At 39.2% G+C, this 23,444-nt stretch overlaps 1 protein-coding gene and 1 non-coding gene across 2 annotated transcripts in view; one reads left to right on the forward strand and one right to left on the reverse strand.

Annotated features, from left to right (window-relative positions):
- TENM1 (teneurin transmembrane protein 1) overlaps positions 1 to 23,444 on the forward strand; it is an 854,561-nt gene that overhangs the window by 355,663 nt on the left and 475,454 nt on the right. The window lies entirely within an intron of this gene.
- LOC112310898 (small nucleolar RNA SNORD69) lies at positions 15,891 to 15,968 on the reverse strand. Its single transcript, XR_002975408.2, has one exon. It is a non-coding gene; the product is annotated as a small nucleolar RNA SNORD69 (small nucleolar RNA).

Genomic DNA, 23,444 nt, shown 5'->3' on the forward strand with positions numbered 1-23,444 from the left:
ACGGTGTGGACCAGAAGGAAGAAAGAAACATCCAACCAGAAAAGAATGAAGAAACAAGAATTCGGAAAAATGAGGAGAGACTTAGGAACCTCCGGGACATCTTGAAACATCCCAACATCCGAATTATAGGGGTGCCAGAAGGAGAAGAGGAAGAACAAAAAATTGAAAACTTATTTGAACAAATAATGAAGGAGAACTTCCCTCATCTGGCAAAGGAAATAGACTTCCGGGAAGTCCAGGAAGCTCAGAGAGTCCCAAAGAAGCTGGACCCAAGGAGGAACACACCAAGGCACATCATCATTACATTACCTAAGATTACACAGAAGGAGAGAATCTTAGAAGCAGCAAGAGAAAAGGAGACAGTTACCTACAAAGGACTTCCCATAAGACTGTCAGCTGATTTCTCCAAAGAGAACTTATTGGCAAGAAGGGGCTGGCAAGAAGTATTCCAAGTCATGAAAGACAAGGACCTACATCCAAGATTACTGTATCCAGCAAAGCTATCATTTAGAATGGAAGGGAAGATAAAGTGCTTCTCAGATAAGGTCAAGTTAAAGGAGTTCATCATCACCAAGCCCTTATTATATGAAATGTTAAAGGGACTTATCTAAGAAAAAGAAGATAAAAAAATATGAACAGTAAAAATGACAGCAAACTCAGAGTTATTAACAACCACACCTAAAACAAAAACAAAAGCAAACTAAGCAAACAACTGGAACAGGAACAGAACCACAGATACGGAGATCACATGGAGGGTTATCAATAGGGGAGCAGGAGGGGGAGATGGGGGGGAAAGGTACAGAGAATAAGTAGCATAAATGATAGGTGGAAAATAGACAGGGGGAGGGTAAGAATAGTGTAGGAAATGTAGAAGCCAAAGAACTTATAAGTATGACCCATGGACATGAACTATAGGGGGGGAGGGGTGGGCAGGATGGAGTGGATTGAAGGGGGGAAATGGGACAACTGTAATAGCATAATCAATAAGTATATTTTAAAAAATTGAAATGGCAGTGAGTAAAATATGTCTTTAGGATACAATATGATAATATATTAATAGTAACATATTTTTTTAAATAGCAACATATTTTTTTAAAAAGCTAGAAGTCCTACCACCTTACATAATATACATCTTCATCATTCCTCAATAGGGCACTTTTATTCTCTTCCTATGATGACTTTATTGCTGATTTTAATCTTTTCTCTCTTCCACACCTCTCCTCAAACAACATAAGCTGGGAAAATTCCCTGCTATGTACCTCCTTACATCCTATGTACAAATTTTTTATTCCCCTTGCCTTTATGCCACCACCACTCTTCCCCAAGACTCTTCTTTTCCCTGTTGTACTTGTGAGTGTCATTCCAATACTTTAAAATGTAAGATTAACTGATATAGTCATACCTCAGTACTCACTGGCTTCAGAACTTGTCAGACCCTGTACTCATCATATTTTGATGAGAAAACAATGTTTCAGCGCTCAGCACTTGCTTGGGACTCATCGCACTTGCTAGAACTTGTATGAGTCATGACACCGCCCTGCAAGAGAAAATGCTTCGTTGTGCAGCACTTGTTGGTTTTGGCACTTGTCCTGAGTTCTGGAATGAATTAACAAGTACTGAGGTACCACTGTAACACAATCTGGACTAGAGGGAAGGGGAGAAACTTTAACTTCCTTTTTTTCCTCTTCATCTGTCATCCTGATATGTTAGAGAAGTGAATTTTTTGTTGCAAAATTAAAATTGAGAGGTAACCACACACATGCAAGGGCTGAATGGATCCAGAAAGGAAGACTGCATCGACATCAGAATTCTCCAGCTTGTCACATGTCTCTCATTTTACTTACTCTGTCCCTTTTAAAATCTATACTTCCAGCATGGTTTATAACAGCTCCATAAAACATTCAATTTTATTCATTTTTTTTTGCATGGCATTATCATTTCCGTGGGTGGAGAATTTCACCCAAAGCACTGCATGCCCAATAATTGCTAGGAAAAATGGTGTCTGTGTGTGTGTGTTTGTGTGTGTGTGTATTCTAAATGCAGATAATGCCCAAATCAGGTCAGAAAATAGAGAAAGGTCATAGATAAATATAGTTAAGGTGTATCCTGACTTCAATTAAGGTCTGTGACTTATAAATACAGGAAAAGTTGGATACCAGTTGTCAAATGTAAAATATATGAAAGTCTCACACACCTCTCAAATAGCAAATACACTTTCAATTATTTTGGTGTGGTAATGACTTTGATTAAGCCAGAACATCTCAAAATAACAATAATTAAATTGATATAGGTTAGAAGAGTATAAAGGAAAACTTGAATTAATGCTTTTTTTCTTTAGGGATATTGGCTAATATTCAGTCTTCACATTCGGTATAAAATATTCTGTACATGCCCAGTTGCAAAAACAATTAGTTTTAACCCAATTCAATTTTATGTTTTTCTATTATTGTACAGAGTTTAATGCAGTATAGCTGGACTTGTGTTATCTTTTATTGAATAAGATTATCCTACTTGTCCAGAGTTAACATATTTTACTACTTTGAAAGTCATTATTTAAACTTAAATGTGTTTTCCACTATTTTGTGTAACAACAGTTTAGAGTATCTGTTTAGTTGAAGTATGCCTTTAGATTGTGAGATTCTTTATCCAAATAGTATTTACAGAACATATTTTCTGTTGTTCTGTAGTTGTAAGTTTTTTTCTATAATTAGCATTTTAATGTTTTTGGCCCATGGACTATATGTACTAGATTTATGTTCCCTCTTATTTTTCATTGGGACTGCTAAATCTAGGTTTTTGATAGAAAAAATACATATATGCCTGAAAATGATCTGCCTTTCTTTTTTTTAAGTTTATTTTTTAGAGAAAGGTGAAACAGGGCAAGAAAGTAGGAGAGAAACATCAATGTGAGAGAGAAACATCAAGGTCAGTTGTCTCTCATATGCTTCTTGACTGGGGACAGAACCTACAACCCAGGCACGTGCCCTGACTGGAATCAAACCAGCGACCCTTAGCTTTGTAGAATGACACCCAAAAATTGAGCCACACTGTTCAGGGCTGCCTTTCTTTCTTGACAGATAACTCATCTGAAAGCCTAACTTCATGCTTTCTTGACCTTCTTTAAGCCAATGATCATTGCCTCCGCTCCACTTAAGCAAGTCACTTCCACTCCTTCCCTCTCACTAAATCACCTCTGGTATCATCAAGAACTGTTAGGTCCTGCCCTGGCTGGTGTGGCTTAGTGGGCTGAACACCAAACTACAAAGCAAAGGGTCACTGGTTCAATTCCCAGTCAGGGAACATGCCAGAGTTGTGAGCCAGGTTCACAGTAGGGGATGTATGAGAAGCAACCACACATTGATGTTTCTCTCCTTCTCTTTCTCCTTCCCTTCCTTTCTAAAAATAAATAAAATCTTTGAAAAAAGATCTATTAGGTCCTCATAACTCTGCAGCTATGTATTTACTGTTTAGACCTTTTCTTACTAATCCTAACACATTTTATACCATGAACTCATTGACATCCTTGTATCACACCATCTTGCCAATTCTAAACATTGGATCATTTTCACTCAGTGTTCTCTTTCTTTTATCTGATATTATGCTAATTATTTCCAAAGAATATCATATACCTGATAGACTGCTGTCACTGCAAATCCGTAATAGCCAATCTTAGCCAAGCCTTTAAGACCACCCATATTCCTTTCATTTTGTCCCTAAGCCAGCTCCCTTTCAAAGTACCCCATTCTTAATACTCTAACACTACTCTCTTTGAACCACGTACTTCACCCACGCCCTCACAGCAACAGAAGATGTTGCTTACTACCTCATAGACAAAACAGACATCATTACTCATAAATTCCATCAACTTCGTATTACCCCACCTTCAACATACCTGTATTTATACTTGGCCTTACCAACTTAGTCACAGTCAGAAATAGCCTTTCCCTTTTCTTTTTTAAAAAGATTTTATTTATTTATTTTTGGACAGAGGGGAAGGGAGGGAGAAAGAGAGGGAAAGAAACATCAATGTGTGGTTGCCTTTTGCATGCCCTCTACTGAGGACCTGGCCTGCAACCCTGGCATGTGGTCCAACTGGGAATTGAATCTGTGACCCTTTGGTTCGCCAGCCAGTGCTCAGTCTACTGAGCCACACTAGCCAGGGTGCCTTTCCCCTTTTCAATGTCAACACTCATTTTTTGCTTTCAATCCTGCATACTCTTCATCTCTTCTGGGGTGGTGTAAGCCTTTAATTCTCTCTCACTTGCATTATTAATTTCTCCATTGTCTTGTAGATATTTTCTTTATTATTCAGCCCTCAGTCGTCACATATTACTCCTTAATTTTTTTCAAGTCTACTTAAATATGACCTGCTCTCTCTAAAATTACATTATCTAAAATTACAACTTCAGATACCTTATCCACACATGTAATTCCTACCCTCTTCTTTGCTTTAAATTTCATTTTAGCCCTTGCTTCCATCTAATATACTTTAATTTGTGTTAATTATTTACCAATTCCCCCCCACCTAGAATATAAACTCCATAGACTAGAGATTTATTTTGAATCCTTATCAGCTATAATTATGTTGGGCATAGCATAGGAACAAAGTATTTATTGAATTAAATGAATAAATGTACTATCGTTTGACTTCTATTTTCAGGAATCTAGTATAGTCATAAAGATCAGCACTGATGTTTTAGCCAAATCCTCACTGTAGTTTTCATCCTACTTGCACGTTAGTGGAAGTTATCACTGCTGTCCAGTTGTTCCCTTGGGGAAACTGATTGATTTCTCTAGGTTCTTCAAAAATTTTAGACTCCTTCACTGATGTCTCTTCATCATTCTGCCCTTTAAAGTTATCAGTGTTCTTCAGATGTCTGTCCTTGGACATTTTCATTTCCTTTTTATACTCTTTTTCTGACAAATACCCATGCCCGCAATTTTAAACACTGCCAATGGCTTCCTAGTCTACATCTCTAGTCACCATTTCCGTACACAACTATGTGTGTCTCCTATTGGGCATCTATAGGATGGCCCACATGTTCTTCAGATTCAGTGCAGCCAACACCAATTCATTAGCTTCCCTTCTTTAGGAATGCCTTGTTTTAATTAGTGGCATGAACATCTGTCCAGTCTCTCAAGGTATGTGCATTTTAAATTTACTCTAGGCTCCTTCTTTTATATTTTCAATTCTGCTCCAGATTCGTACAGCTCTACTTTCCAATTCCATTTCTAAAATATCCCCCCTTTTTCATGTCTAACACCTCTGCCTTAGTTTAAACCCTCATAATTTTTCACATGTGGTACAACAATTCCCTAACTGACTTTTCTACTTTCAGGTCTGCAGTTATCTGATCCAGCTTTTACACTGTCACCAGAAATGCCTTTTTTCATGCAAATCTGACCATACTAGTCCGCCCGTACTGAAACATTTAATGACTATCCCTTCCATTATGAGATAACCTCGCCTCAACCTGCCTGTCTAACCTCTGAAACTCTACAGAGATACTCATTTATTCCATTTTCCTTCAAGTACACTAAGCTTTTTCATGAATCTACACATACAGTGTTTTTAACCTGGACTATCAGTTTCTTTGCCCTACATCTAGCAAACTTGTAAGCACTATTGAATAGCCAGTTCATATACCAGGTCTTCTGTAAATCGTCTCCAAGTCTCCCAAACAAGTCACCTTCCTCTGTGACCTTACAACGTTCTATTTTAAAACCATGTTTGCATTGTAGTTTAGACATTTGTTCCGATGTTTGTCTCTGTGAGCTCCCCACTCTCAAGTAGTTAAGATAGCCCACCTGAGGAGATAGAACATATACTTAAAGGATTGCATAGTGTAAGTTACGATACGATGGTCATCATAGGAGGGAAATAGACTAGGAATAGAAAAATGGAAGCAAGGAGGATTGGGTTGGATGGTCAGGGAGGGCTGCGCAGAGTAAGTGGGATTTGAAGGCTGAATGGGTTTTGGATCAATCAAGAGTCAAGGACCCAGCATTTCACTCAAGTCTTATGCTCTGAGCCAATATGAGAAAATTCAATAGGAACAAAAAGGTCAGGTAGAAGAATAGTGAGATGTATATTGGAGGAGGGATATCTGAACTTGATTGTGGGTTGCCTGACCATACAAGATTTATTATTGTGTTGTGTATGTATGGGCATAGGCACATGCATGTCACTTAGATACAAGACAGATTTTGATCTGTCATATGTTCTTTTCTACCCATTCTCATCCCAAAATGGCCAGTTTTAAACCAGAAGTTTTCTAAATTCCTCAGGGAGTCTGATTATCCTCCTACATTATGCTGTGTTACTCAAAGCAGTCCTCCTGGAGTCTGCTCAGTTTGTTTTGACCTCAGTCTGTGATCTCAAGGGCCAAATTATACATTGCACTGATTGTGAAGGGAAAGCAGAATGAAAAGAGGTCATAAATGGGGTAAAATGTGGATCACCGAGATCGTATTTTCTCTGTGACAACAATTTTCGGCTGATAAGATGAAGAGGCAATAAAAGCAGCAGAGCCTATGGTTTTGCGGTTCGAACAGCAAATTGCAGTCCTGTTGTTGGACGTCCCTCTTGCTCTCTAGTTGTCTCTTTCTTCTGAAGTCTAAGTTAATTAAACGTGGCTCTTCCAGTGTTTGAATGCCAGTTTCAGATGCCTGGGGTGAGAAAACCACAACCTACAAAATCAGTCAAAATGCACATTCTGAGAGTCGTCACAATTGATTGTGATATGTCATAACGTCCTTTCGTCCTAGTACTCCTGCTTATTTCTATTCTGTTGTCTCTAATTATTATCTGTTGAGATTCGTGATGTGCCCTTTGCTTCCTGGCACGGCACATTGTACAAATGTTTCATGGTAGAACTTTAATTTCTTCATGATGACACTCTTTCCGCCTTTGCCCGTGGGAAGAATAAAATTGAGTCATTCTTTCTCTGGCCTTCTTCAGCTACATATCCGGTCAGTGCGATGTTTATCCCAACTTGCCCATGGATGACATTGATTGTGTCATATTGTAGTATGCGTCTCTGTGCTTCTGGCTTCTTAGTTTTGTAAGGTTTACTTCCTTTAATAAAAGGAAGCCCTTCTGAACTTAAAACTCATAGATCTCCTGATACTAAGGAACACAACTACCCGCGACATGGGTTATCAGCCACTGTATTTGGTATAACGCAAAGAGGAAATTGTATGAATGGCTGAATATCTGAAGCTGTGTGATAATGAGCCACATCATAGCCAGGTCGTACTCTAACGACTCTCACTGAGTTCTTATCTGAAATCACGACAAACAAGTGCTGGAAAATGTAACAGGTTTGGGGGGAGAGAGGTAACATTAGATCTGCTACCTTTGGGTGGATAGCCAGACTACCAACTTCTCTTAATCATTGATTTTTTAAAAATTCCATGTAGATTTAAGTAAAAACAATCATATACCAATATAAAAAATATTTTATGAAAAATAAGTGTGTAAATCCTGGATCATTTGTTGATTTCTTATTTTTTTTATGTCCTCTTAAACGCTTAGCTACCTACCAGCTGTGCCACTTTGGGCCAATTTGGTAATGTCTTAAAGCCACAGCATCCTAATCACAGGACTAATGTGAGGATTTTGTAAGATAAAGAATGTAAATGCATAGGACAGTGCCTAACACACAGAAAGAGATTTGTGAAGTTTAAGTGTATGCACGTGTGAGTGGTTCAACAGGAGGAAGTTGGTAGACAAAATAACTGATTGATTGTACTCTCTTGTCTTCTGGTTAGTATGGTATCAGTCAAATTGAAGAACAAGGTAATCATATTTGTTTTCTTTTTTTTTTCATATTTCTCTCTTTTTTCACTGTTGTTCAAGTACAGTTGTCTCCATTTCCCCCCATCACTCTCCCCCACACCAGCAATTTCCCACCTCCTACCCTCAATCCTACCCCTCTTTGGCTTTGTCCATGTGTCCTTTATACATGTTCCTTGATGACCCTCCCCCCCTCCATTATCCCCTCCCACCTCCCCTCTGGTTACTGTCAGTTTGTTCTTAATTTCCATGTTTCTGGTTCTATTTTGCTTGCTTGTTTTGTTGATTAGGTTCCACTTGTAGGTGAGATCATATGGTATTTGTTTTTCACTGCCTGTATTCGTTTTCTACTGCTGTTTAACAAATGAGCACAAACCTAAGAACCTAAAACAACATACATTTATTATCTCACAGTTGCTATGATCACGAGCCTGGGAACACCCAACTGGAGTTTCTGCTCAGGGTCTCACCAGGCTGAAATCACAATGTTAGTTGGGACTGAGGTCTCGTCTGAGAATCCTCTTTTGAGCTCATATGGCTGTTGGCAGAAGTCAGTTCCTGCAGCTGTAGGAGTGAGTTTCCCATTTTCTTGCTGGTTGTCAGTCGGGAATCACCCTCAACTATCAGTGACTCTCCAAGTCTTGTCACATGGCCACCACCATGGCCCACTCACACCCATGGCAGTCTTTTCTGAAGTTAGCATCAGAAGGAGAGGGAGAGAAGACAAAGGCATCTTATATGTATAAGTAAAAAGAGTGCGAGGAAATGGTGTATTATATGTATAAATGTAATCAGGGTAATGATAGCCCATCACTGTTGCCATAGTCTCTTAGTTAGAAGCAAGTCACAGGTCATGCCTGTGCTCAGAGGGAGTGGACTATATAAGGGCGTGATCACACGGTACACTCTAGGGTGTGTGCACCACAGCACTCACAAATAATGGATAATTCACTGGCCCTAAAACTATGAGAAATAATGTGGTGTCCCTTAACAATGCCTTAATCTGCCGATGAGAAGTAGTATCAAGGGCTTGTCATTTGTTTTTCCTGAGGGTTTGACTTTTGAAACTCATGTTTTGGAAATTATTGCAGTTGAATTTTAGTTTAATATTTGTTATACAGATAACACATGATTGTACTCTTACTGTAAAAATGAGACAAACCATACAGAAGTATAATTCTGAAAAGTTCAGTGTTCCCTCCAAAACCTGTCCCAACCCATTCCCCTGTCTAGAGGTACTCAATGGTAACAGTGTGGTAGGTATCCTCTAATGTTTCTAAAACCTAAATTTAGGGATCATGCTATACGTGCTGTTCTATGTCTTGCCTTTTCCCTTTCCAATCACTGCTCATTGGACATATTTCTATGATAGTATGTCTAGATCCGCCTCTGCTACTTTATATTCCTCTATATGTATGGGCAATTAGGCGATTTCTAATATTTTACTTTTATGAATAACACTACAATGAATTTCATGTACATACATATTAGTGCACCTGTGGAATTATCCTGTATGAATAGACACGAATAGATTCCTTAGAAGTGGAATTGATGAGTTAAAGGTTATACGCATGTAATAGTTTGAGAGGAAAACAAATGAGAGATATCTGGCATTTATTTACTGCTAAGACATCCTGCAAATAGACTACATACGTTTATAGTCCTCCCAACAGTGTCTATGGGGGGATGCCCATTCTTTTTCACAGAACAGTCTTTTCCAAAGCAAGTGATGTACTACTTTTAGCAACTTGATAAGGGGAGCAATAGAAGTTGGTGAACATAGGAATGAATAAGAGTGGGGAAGCATGAAACTGTGGGCAGGGGAAGTGCTCATTTGGCTGGCCACAGAAAATTTAGGAACACTAATAGTTTTTGGAAATGACTTTTAAGGCTGTATTATATCAAGAGATGCTATCTCTTGTGATATATAAAATTAGAGTACTCATTCTAATTCAGTCCACATTATGTTCACATGCCTGCATGTACGGGGAGGGACAGAGAATGAGATTGGCTCATTTAGAGAGTGGACATTTTAAGAGCATAAAAAATATCATGGAATGTTGGTAATGTGTGTTATTAACTCAACAGCTCGAAGAGTCCTTCTTCAAAGCCATTTCCAAATCACCTATGATAACATTATTAGAGACCTCTTAAAACTATTGAAATAGTTCTGTAAACTAGGTTATCTATCAGAGTACTAAAAAGCCTGCTGAGAGCTATCATGTAAAAGTGTCACAATGTGTATCCCTCAGAAAAGAAATGCAATTGCCTGGATATAATATGTGTAGTAATGCCAAGAGATATATCGGAGGATGGTATTGCTAGAGCTGCATGGACATTTTTCAATTTGCTGACCACAAAGCCTATTCAGAATCTCAAGGCTCATTCCAGACTGCTGTGGTGTGTTGAGACCTGCATTTCTTGTTCAGGCTTCTGAAAGTAATTATGAATGCTGCAGAAATACTCAATTTTATTTAACTTCTGACAGCTACATTCTGATAACGACTCCCATTTAGTTTTCCTGTTTTGAATGAAAATATATAGGAGGAAGGCAACAAGCAAATAAGCCTTCTTTCTCCGTGCTTTCAGTTTTGTACACACACACTTTCAATTAATTATGTCTACAATTTGTGGATCGATCATGTAAAGTGGTAATCTCGGCTTAGTCCAATTGGCTTAATCACCCTGAATGACATGTCCAATACAGAAGTTATAGACACACTTATAGACGTACTCCACTGCCGACGCCGGAAGTTGCTGATTACAGGACAGCATTAGTGAATACTGTTTTGAAAAAACAGTATTTGAATATTTGAAGATATTTTGTACACACACAATTTTTAAAGAAATAGCTAAGTAAGATTTATACTATTTCTTAAGTTTAGAAATAAATGACCATTTCAAATAGATTCTCATTTCCTGAAACACGTTACAGGGAAGCTGTAGTTTCGTACAATGCTATGCACTGTGAAAGAACAACAGTCAATGTGTTTAGGACACGCTGTGCGCCATGCCCAGCTCCTGGTAGTCGTAGATGCACATTAGCATATGCAAGGCCCTGGGAAGTCCTATAATAAAGAAACCTGTCTTGATGGGTCTAACACAAAGTTCTCCAAATTCATTTGTATTGAAAACTCTTTTTCCTTAAAACACTTACGAACCGTTCCACACATTAGGAAATGCTGATTTGAGAGACATTATTACTGGGATTAGCATAATTTAGCTGGAAAAGAATTATTTCAACATTTACCATGCTAGGTTCATGTCATTCCTTTTGATTCATTTGATGAAAATGTTCATTCTTTTTAAAAATACAAATGTTTTAAAATATTAACATGACCCATTTGGCTGGCAAATTGATGGCTGCTTTTGTTCATAAAACTCATCATGAAAGACGTATTAAAATTGTTGAATTAGCCGTGCTAGGGGCAGAAGATGATTCTGGATAACCACGCCCCTCATTTCAAAACATTATTTCATTCATCTTTGATAAAAATGCAGCCCCCAGAAGATGGCATTTGATAAACCCTCATCTTTGAGTTAATTTGTTTTTCCTGTTATCATTGTAGACTTTGCTTGTGAAAGATAATCTAAGGCCACCTCGGGAATTAGATAAAGGAGGACTGCTGAGTCACCTTCATCCAAGTGATGAACTGATAACTGTGATTGGAAATGGTGGTCAACTGAAAACAAAACAAAATAAAAAAGGAAATTACCATCAGATGAAAGTGTACATTTGAAAGCTGAACCCTTATAAATTGTATTGACAGGGAGCCTGCACCTGAGCTGTGGTGAATCACTTCACATGGATTACATTTAATGGCAACTGGAAATATCCTTGTTCCTCATGTTTTTATTGTGTGGCACTTGTTTGGTGGTTCAGCTCAGAAAGTCAAGTTTATTGGAAGACACATTTGCAGTGTTTCATATGTTGTCTTTAAAGAAACAGTAGTCACCGCCTGCTGCTTGACACCAACTGATGTCGTTTTTCTTCCCAATCAAAAGAATCAGGTCAGCAATTTCCTAGCAGGATGAAAGCACTAAAGGTTCCTTTTTTCATTGCACTATCTCATGGACAAGGCTTACAACTCGTACAATTTGGGGCATATATCATCCTAACCTCCCTCCAACTACCCCCCTCCACCCAAGAAGAAAAAAGTATTTATACAATTGTCACAAGGCCTGAAATTCCATATTACCCTTTCCTTTGGGTCTGAATGAACTAGCTATATTTCTTTGAAGGCTACATTCTGGCCCAGTGCTTATTTGTGCAAAATTTCTAAACCTCTGTATTTGTTCTGTGTCTGGAATATTCCTCTTCCCTCTCGCCTCCCCCATCCACTCCCCCAACTCCTTCCCACCCTACCAGACTTCTATGTATCCTTTCAATCTAAATACAGATGCCACTTTCTCCAGGATGCTTCCCCTGTCCCTTCTGCACACACCCAGTTCCCCTCTGTAATGTCCTTACCTTGTCACTGTGTTTTTTTTTAAAGCATAAGTCCCGGAGTTTTATTTTTTTTAAACAAGACAAAATGTAATTTTAATTTTTAAAATAATTAATGATGTTAAGCACGGGCTGGTGTGGTTCAGTTGGTTGGGCATCATTCCCCAAAGCAAAATGTTGCCTGTTTGATTCATGGTCAGGGCACCAGAAAAAAATAAAAGAGGTGTTTGTTTTATTTTTAATGCTCTCACTCCCCCCTCCAAGAATTCAGTGGTTCCTCAGCTGCAATGGGCCTACTAGTCACCTGGAGTGCTTACAATACATGCAAATTTCCAGACCATGCCCCCAGAGAGATCCTGTATTACATGGCCTGTGATGGGTTCATGAATGCAGTTTTTTTAAATTTTGTTTTATTTTTTAAAGATTATATTGATATTTATCCATTTTGAGAGAGAAGGGAAGGGAGGCAGAGAGGGAGAGAAACATTAATGTGAGAGAGAAACATTGATTGGCTGCTTCCTACCCCCACTGCACACACCTTGACTGAATACCAAACCCAAAACCCAGGCATGTGCCTTGACTGGGAATTGAACTGGTGAACCTTCACCTTGCAGGGTGACACCCAGCCAACTGAGCCACACCAAGTCAGGGCATGAATCTACACTTTTAACAAACTATATAGGTGGGTCTGATGCAGATGGTCCATGTACCTCATTTTTAGAAACAATGGGAATTTGAGAGTGCTAAGCAGAGAGAATGCAATATAAATATATTAAAAGAAACACTATCTGCATCGAGCCAATTGTAGATACTTTCTTAAAAATATGATGCCAAATTCAGATTGTTTTCAAGGACCAGGTGAACAAACATATTTTTATTCATGTTTACCAAAGTTCCACAGATGGTGACATGTAATTTTTCAACATGAAATATTAGTTCTGTGGAAGGGGCTGTGGTTAAAAGCCTTAGCTATCATTAGCTATTGGAGCATATACAGTCTTTTACTGGAAGCACTCAACACATAGTACAGAATAATCACCCCTTCCCTCTACTACTGTCACCCCATTCAACCACACAGTCCATCAAGACTGAGAGATTGCTGCTGGGAGCACCAAATGGAATGTTACAGGACGGGAACTTTCTCTTAATGATCCAATGTAGGCCCATAGACTGTAGTCCATGCATTTATAAGAACTTGAGAATAAGCTGGGTCAGGATGTGTCCATTTGCCTGGCAATAGATTCTCAATTCAAACAGAACTGAGTAATTAGATACACTGGAAATGATAACCTGGAATATACTTTTACAGTAGTTTGGGTGCTATAAATAGTAAAGTATTTCTATTTATATGTCCTTGAAAATTGCCTCCTACTTGGCGTGAAGATTCAGTGCCGTGAACTCTAGGTACAGCAGTAGAGGAGAGGCTTTGCCTGTGTCTAAGTAAAAATTCCACAGAGCGCTGAACTAGAGAAAGATAGTCTGTTACGTAAACTGCATCTCGAGAGAAAGGTGAGGAAAACCATTCGTGCCTAATGTGGCTCCCCTGGGAACAGAACCAGGAAGCCGGGAAGTTGATAAAGTTCTTGATTCCATTCTGGCTGCTAATGGTAATGAATCACTGGCGCATTTGCTCGTTGCATTCCTCTGGCATCCCAGGAGGACAGGAATGTAACACTGAAACCTCAAGGAAGTTAAACAAGAACACAAAATGAAAGCACACTAAGGCAAGTAGGCACCTCAGTAAGTGGAGCTCTAAGCAGCAAGAGTTGAGGAGGTTGAGGTTTCCAAGGAGGTTGGAAAGCCCTGCTGAGATCCGCATCGTGATATGTGTGACTTTATAAAGGAGAAGCAGAGCCAACTCTGGACCCCTCCTTTAAAACAAAACCGATTTTTGCTGAATGAAAAATGTTAACAATATCTGATTTTCCTCCAGTAGACTGCTGCAGGGTTTTATGAAATATGTGAAAAATAAATTGGTTAGCTTCCCACTCAAGGTTCATGCATTGTTCAAATTAGCTAAAGAACCACTAAAGAGGAGTGGTGAAGTGAGGAGCAGAGTTCTGAGACGGGGGAGGTTGTGATGTGGGTGAGAGGAGTGGAGAGGCAACAGGGATTGGCTGTGGTTGATACACTCCTAGGCTCTGAATGATGTGACAAACAGCACATTCATTACACTCCCAAGTACTGAAGGTGTTGCAGATAGCAGTAAGAAGAAGGGGTTCCAGATGAACAGAATGCTGGACAAAGATGCTCAGGGAGTTAATGAACTTGACATATGTCTAGAAAAGTAGAAGATAATGCATCTTGGATAAAAACACTGTCTCATTTTGAGAGTGAAACAATGAATAAGGGGAACAAATTTTATTTGTTTCTTACAAGTAATAGAAATACTGTTTGCTGTCTAATTCTGTTATGGCTAGTATGCCAATAGGAAGACAGTGAAACCTCAGTACTCATAATTAACTCATTCTGAAACTCGTGACGAGTGCTGAAACCCACAGTACAAAATGCGATGAGTGACGAAGCATTTAATCTTGTGGGGTGACGTCATGACTCATGCATGTTCTAGCAAGTGCTAAGTGCTGAAACATTTTTTCTCATCAAACTGTGATGAGTACAGGGTTTGATGAGTTCCGAAGCTGACAAGTACCACGGTATGACTGTATCTAGTACCTGATCACGTCCTGTTACTGCTTGCATTTGACCTTGGACAAGGCAACACCAACATCCTAAATGACAGCATTTGAGGCTTCCATTATTAAAGGTACATTCACACTTGATAAAAGAACCTGAGGTTTGAAAGAAGAGGTGGGACTATGCAGGCAGCAGCATCATTTGATCCAATGGAACATGAATTGAACGACTGGCAGTGATAGTGTCAAGGAATTCTATGTAATTTGGTGAATTCAAGGGAAAAAAAAAACTATTTGGTATCCTTTTTCAGGAACATGATTTCCTTGTATTCTGACCTTCAGACAAGAAGTCCTTAGCATTAGCCTTAAAATGAAACCAGTGGGCTCTGGACTGAATTGTGTATCCCAAAATTCATATGTTGAAGCTCTTACCCTCATGTGAATGGTATTTGGGGATGGGGCTTTGAGAGGTAATTAGGTTTAGATGAGGTCATGAGAGGGGAATCCTGATAATGGTACCAGCGCCGTTGTAAGACCAGACACCAGAGAGCTTGCTCTCCCTCTCTCTGTCATGTGAGGACGCAGTTAGAAGGTAGTCATCCATGAGTCACAAAGAGAGCCCTCACTGGAACTAGATCGTGCTGACACCTTTATCTCAGATATCCTACTTCCAGAACTGTGAGAAAATAAATTCCTCAAGTTTAAGGCACCCCTTCTATGGTATTTTGTTACAGAGCCTGAGTTGACTAAGCAGTGTAGCTGTCTCAATTTCCAACTCGGTTTCCTTTTCAAAAGTAAATGCAGACGACTGTAATTGAACAACAATAAAATAATTTTTAAAAAACAGTTAGAATCAACTATGTCACTGGAGATTTCATGATGAGTGTATAAGATCCAAGAATAATGGCTACCCTGAATTTTCCTAAAAACATTTTTCACTGACATTTTTTTTTTCTGGAACAAGAGCTGGAAGTTGATGGAGGTACTAGTTTATCTGGAGGACAAGAGACAGAACATGAAGCTCAGGATTGGATTGAACAAACTCAGCATAGTCCATCAGATCCAGTTTAACATCATTTGTTGACAGATTTCTGTGGTTTTCAGTAGTTCTGAAGTTCCTTCTGTTATATATTATGTTCTGTAAACCCCAAGTAGACACATAACAAAAAATCTCTGACTTCAATTTATGATAAGAAAGTTTTCAAACCAATGAAATAAAGACTGTTTTCAAATACAAAAACAAAATAGAGCATCAGCAAAGGAATCTGCTGCTTGAGAGTAAAGAATGGGTGATGTTTGCATATCAACCTTAATTATTTCAAACCCATGAGCTTATCCTATTTTTCAAGTCATTTTGCAGAACCTGGGGAATTCTCTTAGGCCTAGGAGTTTTCATTCATTCATGTGTTGATTTCCAAATATTTATTAAGCATACACTTTGCATCAGAAGGTACACAAGACATTGGGTCATAGTAATGTGGAATTCTGGGCAGTAGACTGATAGTTTAGAAATCTCAAGGGGTGATGAAGGACTATCAGAAGAGATAGGGAAAACTAAGGGGGGGTTGAATGTAAACACCTATGTCGCTTTTGTCCAAACCCAGCTCGGATAACATCACAGTGTGAGATTAAATGCTGCAAATTTTAGAATCCTTCTAAGGAACCAAATTGACTTTCTGTAGGACAGCTGTTCAATGGTAAATATACTTTGCTGTTGGAAAACAGACCACAAATAAGACAGCTGAGGGTAATTATACATAAGAGACAAAGTCACTCGACACGTTCTTGATATGCCCTGGAAACTTTGTTTACAGACCTTTGGGAGTTTATATCATCCCCAGCAGGGCCTCTGTTTCCATCAAGATGATGCTGGCATCACAGATCTTCCTGTTCAGTAGGTAGACGGTGGTTTCATAGCATCTGAGTTGATAAAGACGTGGTAGGTCTGACCACAGGTGGCATGTTGATTCCTTATCTGTCAAATCATCCCCAAGTGCATTCCTCTCTTTTTTTTGATCATTCTCAGAAAGAGGCAGCCAGATAACTCACCTGTTAGCCAAGATGGGTCACAACCTATGCTATGCATGCAGAGCTTTTGAGTAGCCCCAGGTTAGCGGGGTTCCTGCAGAAGCAATTGTACAAGATTGGTACTCCCGGGCCGAGTTTTGTCCGCTCTTTCCTAATAATGGGGAACACGTGTTGCATACCGAGCAAGTCTTTTTGCCTTTGCAGGAGTCCTTGCTTTCATTTACAGAATACAAGCCCCTTAGATATTGTGCTGACCTTAGTTTTGGTTTAAATTCCATAGCTTATCTATTTGCTCCCCTGTTTTCCTTTTCTTTCTTCAACCGAAAGGACAAAACTGTGTGCTTTCTTCCACTGAGGTAGAAAAGCACGGGGAAAAATACTTTCTCCACCCAAGTGAGGGTAATATTCAGAGACAGCTAACTGTTATCTGACTATTTTTTGTTGTCTTGTCATTTTACCCAAAGTACCTAGTTACATGGAAAGGTTTATGCTCTTCTGAACCCTCAGGAACAAACCCTCTAGAAGTAGTTTTAGGCACAAAAGTATCTTATCCATGGTGACTGTGTCCCTGTTTTGATCAACAAAAAGTGTAAATCACCTTGAAATAAACATAGCAAATCATAATCTAACTTCATTACTGTCTGTTTAGAGAAACTGCACTGAAATTTACAAAGGGCATATTAATTCAGCTGTAACATATTAATGCCTGGGTAAAATAAAATTATTGTGTGTGTTATCTCCAGGTATCTTTTTTAGCTTTTTTAAAAAGCAAATTCCATTAGTATTGAGCACCTAGAGCTTCACTCGAGGTAGTCAAGTAGGCAGGTGGCTACTGATTATCACTCATAATTTAAGCGTGATCTGATTAACCTAAGGAGAAGAGATCAACAGCTTTTTCATTATAAGGCATTTCAGAGATGTTGTGCCATGTCCGCTGGCAGCGCTGTGTGGAGTTTACACCCCTCTTCATTATCTTTTGCACATTTACCTGCAAATGTGCATTCAAGGAGTTAGTCTTAATAAATGTCTGAAGAGGTTTCCATGTTTCTGCCATGTTTATTACTACATCACATTGAAAAATGAATAGTTAATGCTGAGAGTTGGGTGATACTTAATCTGGAAACTTAATAAATACTTTATAATTGTATTTTGCCCTCAAAATATTCAAAATGAAGCAGATAGTTTTGAGGCTCTCCCAAGAGCGTTTAGGTGATGAGAATACTAAAATAATTGATGGAAGTGGCTTTTTTCTGTAAGGGAATCTCCTGCCATAAGTTGAAATGCCAGTATTATCATCATAAGGTTATTGTATAGCACCTTGCATTTATCTGATGGAGACATACAGGAAAAGAAGTATATTTTAAAACAGCGTGTGGTGGTCGACATTATTATCTTAATTTGAAAGATGGAAAAACAGAGGTCCAGAGAGGTCAAGCCACATGTCCAACTTATAAGAACTCATTGCCAGAGATTGAATTCTCAAGGCTCCAGTCCTATACTCTATCCACTCCTGTCACTCAGCTGTGAAGCCATCAAGATTTACTATAAGCAGAACTAAAAACAGCAGGACCTCCTTCACTTCTGATGTACCAAAGAGATAAGGTCCAATCACTTGACAGAATGGATTGAGGCTGATTGCATCTGAAGGACGTGGGCTAGGTGACTTAAAAGGACGTTTTTTGGCTCATGCCTAAAATGACCATTGAAGCCCTTCACTTAGAATAAAATCACTGCAAAGACAATGTTCCATTAAGTTCCCTGTTCTGAATTTAGTGCCCTTTTATGCCTCGCTGGTAAACATTTTCATTGGATGAACAGAGCTGATGATGTCACTTCTGTCTAATTAGCCACTTTCCCTCACCGCCATACACAGAGGCACTTCATTTTCTGTCCCTAGTCTTTTGTAAATGCATGTGGAGAAACTTAAACAAACACTGATTTTGTTTTCTGGATGAAATATTTTTGACATGCCAAAAAATTGCAGAAAATAAAACATTTATCTGCCTACGACCAATATTAATACTCTTTTAACATCTTGCCACATTTGTTTCATAGTGCTCTTTCTTTTTAAAGAAACAAAATGTTAAAGACCTGCGTAAAGCTCTACCTGCTCCTTTTCTTCCCAGAGTTAATCACTCTTCTGAAATTGGATTTGGTTTGTATCCTTTCAGTATGTTTGCAGAATTTTATTTACATGAGTACCCATCACTGAGACTTTGTAAAATTATTTTGCCCCTAAAGTTTGCATAAGTACTGTGCATGTTTTGTAAATTGATTTTTTCAAGCAGCATTATTTTTCAGATTTGTTCATGTTGATACAGACAAATCTAGACAATTTGTTGCTGTGGAGTATTCCATTGCTTGAATAAACCACAGTTTACCTATCCATTTAGCTATCCTGATGGACATTGAAATTAACTAATTTTATTTTACTACAATGAACAAGACTTTGTTTTCCTAATTGATTTGTAGGAATTCTTTATTTATTCTGGATACTGGTCCTTTGTCAGTTATATACACTGAAAATATCTCTTTTCAGTATGTGGCTTGTCTATGCAGTTTTAGCCCTTCCAATCTTTTTTTAATTTAATTTTTCTCTGTCTTTTTTATTTTTAAATCATTTTTTATTTTTCAGTTACAGTAGACATACAATATTATATTAGTTTCAGGTGTACACCGCAGTGATTAAACATTTATATAACTTACTAAATGGTCATCCTGACATATCTTGTACCCATCTGACACCATATATAGTTATTAGAATATTGTTGACTATGTTCTCCACACTGTACTGTACATCCTTATTCTGTAACTATCAGTTCGTACTTCTTAATCCCTTCACTTTTTTCACCCATGCCCTCAACCCCCCTCCCATCTGGCAACCATCAAAATGTTCTCTGTATCTATGAGTCTATTGTTGTTCTGCTTGTTCATTTTTTTTCCTCTATTTTCTTCTTAAAGAAGACACTTTAATATTTCATGTAATAATGGTGATGATGAACTCCTTTAGCTTTCTCTTATCTGAGAAGTTCCTTATATGTCCTTTGATTCTAAATCATAGCTTTGTTGGGTAGAGCAATCTTGGTTGTAGGTCCTTGCTTTTCATCACTTTGAATATTTCATGCCAGTCCTGTCTGGCCTGAATTGTTTTTGTTGAGAAATCACCTGACAGTCTTGTGGGAGCTCCCTTTTAGACAACATAACTGTCTTTCTCCTGCTACTTTTAAAATTCTCGCTTTGTCTGTAATCTTTGATATTTTAGGTATGATGTGTCTTGGTGTGAGCCTCTTTGGGTTCATCTTGTTTGGGACTCTCTGCAATTCCTGGTCTTGTATGTCTATTTCCTTCACCAGGTTAGGAAAGTTTTCAGGCATTATTTTTTCAAATAGGTTTTCAATTTCTTGATCTCTCTCTTCTCCTTTCCGTACCACCAATGTGTGAATATTGGTATGCTTGAAGTTGTCCCAGAGGTTCCTTACACTGTCTTCATTTGGGGGGAATTCTTTTTCTTTTTGCTCTACTGAGTCAGTACTTTTGTTTCCTTATATTCCAAATCACTGATTTGGTTCTCCATTTCATCTACTCTACTGTTGATTCCTTGTAAATTCACCTTCATTTCATGTTAATGAATCCTTCATTTCTGACTGGTTCTTTTTTATGATTTCCATGTCCTTTTTTATGTTGTTGAAGTTTGCACTAAGTTCAGTGAGCATCCTTATAACCAGTGATTTTGAATTCTGTATCTAGTAGATTGCTTGTCTCAATTTTGTTTAGCAGTTTTTCCAGAGTTTAGTTCTGTTCTTTCATTTGTGACATACTTCTTTGTCTCTTCATTTTGGCAACCTCCCTATGTTTGTTTCTGTGTATTAGGTAGAGTTGCTGCTTCTCCTGGGCTTGGTAGTGTGGCCTGATGTAGTAGGTGTCCTGTAGGGTCCAATGGCACAGCCTCCCTATTGATGCAACCTGGGCACTCCAGGTGTGCCCCCTCCATGTGGGCTGTGTACACCCTTCTGTTGTAGTTGAGCCTTGATTGCTGTTGGCATATCAACAGCCAATTAGCTAAAAGGACTGACTAAGACCACCATGGAGGATCAGCTGTGCATGGGCTCACCCCATGGAGCAGGGCTCACTTCAGTGGGGTGTTGGTACCTGCTGAGTCCATCCCTTGAATATATCACTTGTGGAGGGGTTTGGGTGGTGCTACAACATGGTTTGTAGCTGTCCACAGGGTGTGACGGCTCTGGGGCCTCCCAGATAGTGCAGGCAAAGATCAGTCACCACCTGTATTCTTATGGGGGCATCCTGGCATGAGCTACAAAGTGAACTGCAGTTGCCTGCTATTGGTGCTGGGCTTTGAGGTACCCAGGCAAGGCCAAGCTATGAACAAAGGCAGGCTGCTACTAGTGCCGGGCCTGGGGCCACTTAGTGAGAGGTATGGAGCTTGCTGAGGCCAGATGCTGCTTGTTTGACAGAATTTAGGAAAATCTGAAGCATGAGCCAAGAGAAGCCATTTGCATGGAAAAGCCACTGAAAACAGCTTGGGTGGGCACGAAAGTTGGGTGGGGCAGGGCCTCAGGGAATCACCAGGACAGGGCAAACAGTGATAACCATGTTGATGGAGACTCAGATACAGTGTCCCCCTGCCAGCGCTGTGGGTTGAGGGTGGGTTCACCAAAGGAACAAAGGTCTCTGCCAACAGTTCTGTCTGGGAGAAAGCTGCTCCCCAGCTCTTGCCCTGATGCCAGACAATTCAGTTCCTCCTTTGGTGTCCCTGGTGCCTTTTGAGCTGCTACCCAAGCACTATAGCTCAGATTGAGTGAGTCTGAGTAAATCTGTATGTGGACCTTTAAGAGGAATGTCTGGACTCTGGCAGGACTCTGGAAGCCCTCCATCTCACTCAGCCACAACCACCACTGGGTTTTGCAGCCAGAACTTATGGGGACTTCTCTTCCTTGCACTGGAACCGTGGGCTAGGGGGACTGATACTGGGCCAAGACTGCTCGTTCCTCAGGGGTTCCTCCACATCTGAGATATCCTCCTGATTTTTATCTGCTACATGTGGGTGTGGGACCAGGCTGTACCTCATCTCCCCCCCCTCCTACCAGTCTTGATGTGGCTTCTTCTTTATATTCTTTGTTGTAGGACTTCCATTCAGCCAGATTTCAGGCAGTTCTGAATGATGGTTGTTCTGTACTTTAGTTGTACTTTTGACATGGTTGTGGGAGGATGCATGTACCACATTTACTTATACCACCACCTTGAATGGAAGCTACTTTTATTTTTCAAATGGAAAACAAACAAATGATGAAAACCTTAGGTTCAAAGGTCGCTGGTTGGATTCCCAGTCAGGGCACATGCCTGGGTTGTGGGCCAGGCCCCCAGTAGGGTGTGCACGAGAGGCAACCACACATTGATGTTTCTCTCCCTCTCTTTCTCTCTCTCTGTTCTCCTCTCTCTAAAAATAAATAAATAAAATCTTTAAAAGAAAGAAAACCTTAGGTTCATACCCTATTAATAGACAAAGTCAGCTACCTATTGTAAATAGTTGTTTTTATCTTTCATTATTCCATATAACTTCCAAATGTACTAGAAATCCAGCCTAAATTCTAAAAAGATCACTGCATCTCTATGATTACAGAGTGAAATAAGATTACTTTTGGATTGTATTGATGTGGTGTGCATTTATTCCTTTCCCTCTTGGTCTTTCTGCTTCAGCACAAAGCTAATTGCTTATGCATTTACCAGGCCCATCTGCCCAGTTGAAGGAAGAATCTCTCTAGCTAGAGAACTGCTCTTCTTCACAAGTTTGTCGAGACGGTATGCCTGGGGAACATGTCTGAAGTCTCTCTGCTCATGTTTTATCCTGTTTGATTTCATTTTCTTTAAGTGTGAGCAATGTATCTTCTGTTTGTGAATAAGACTAGGGAGCACACTTTTTCAATGCACATGTTTAAAATAAAAAACGTTTGGCAATGCTTTTTTTGGTTTTTTACCCCTAACTGGGCAGCAGTTAACATCCATCTTTGCAGCATTGCAAACGTCTTTCTATCTTTTTTTTTCTGTCTAGCCTATCATGAAAATAATGCTGTGCTTGAAATATTATTCCATTGTCCTCATCCTTGTGCATTTCAGCAATTTATTTCTGTTATTTCATAGGCCCAGTTGAAATTTGAGATGTGGAGGAGGCCATGTCACATTCACTCAGTGTGATTGTTTAGGGTTCCTCGACGGATGATAACATGATGTGTTTAGAGGCGGCATTTACATGGTTTGGACATAACCCATTTTACACTTCACCGATTTTCACCAAGCAGAGAACATTCACGCCTTTGTTTTCTAAGTTGATGGATCCATATTCACCTCTTTATACATAATTGCCTGCAAAGGAAGGAAGTAATTTTTTAACTCTATTTTATAGAAGTCTGTGCCCCTGAACCAACTGATCACAGCATGATGGAGGAAACAAGATCTGTGTGTCATAGATGGATTGAAACCTAAGGCTCAAGCTAGAACCTAGAATATACCAGGTGGAGGCTGG

The sequence above is a fragment of the Desmodus rotundus genome, chromosome X, assembly GCF_022682495.2.
Source record: "Desmodus rotundus isolate HL8 chromosome X, HLdesRot8A.1, whole genome shotgun sequence".
NCBI lineage: Eukaryota > Metazoa > Chordata > Mammalia > Chiroptera > Phyllostomidae > Desmodus > Desmodus rotundus.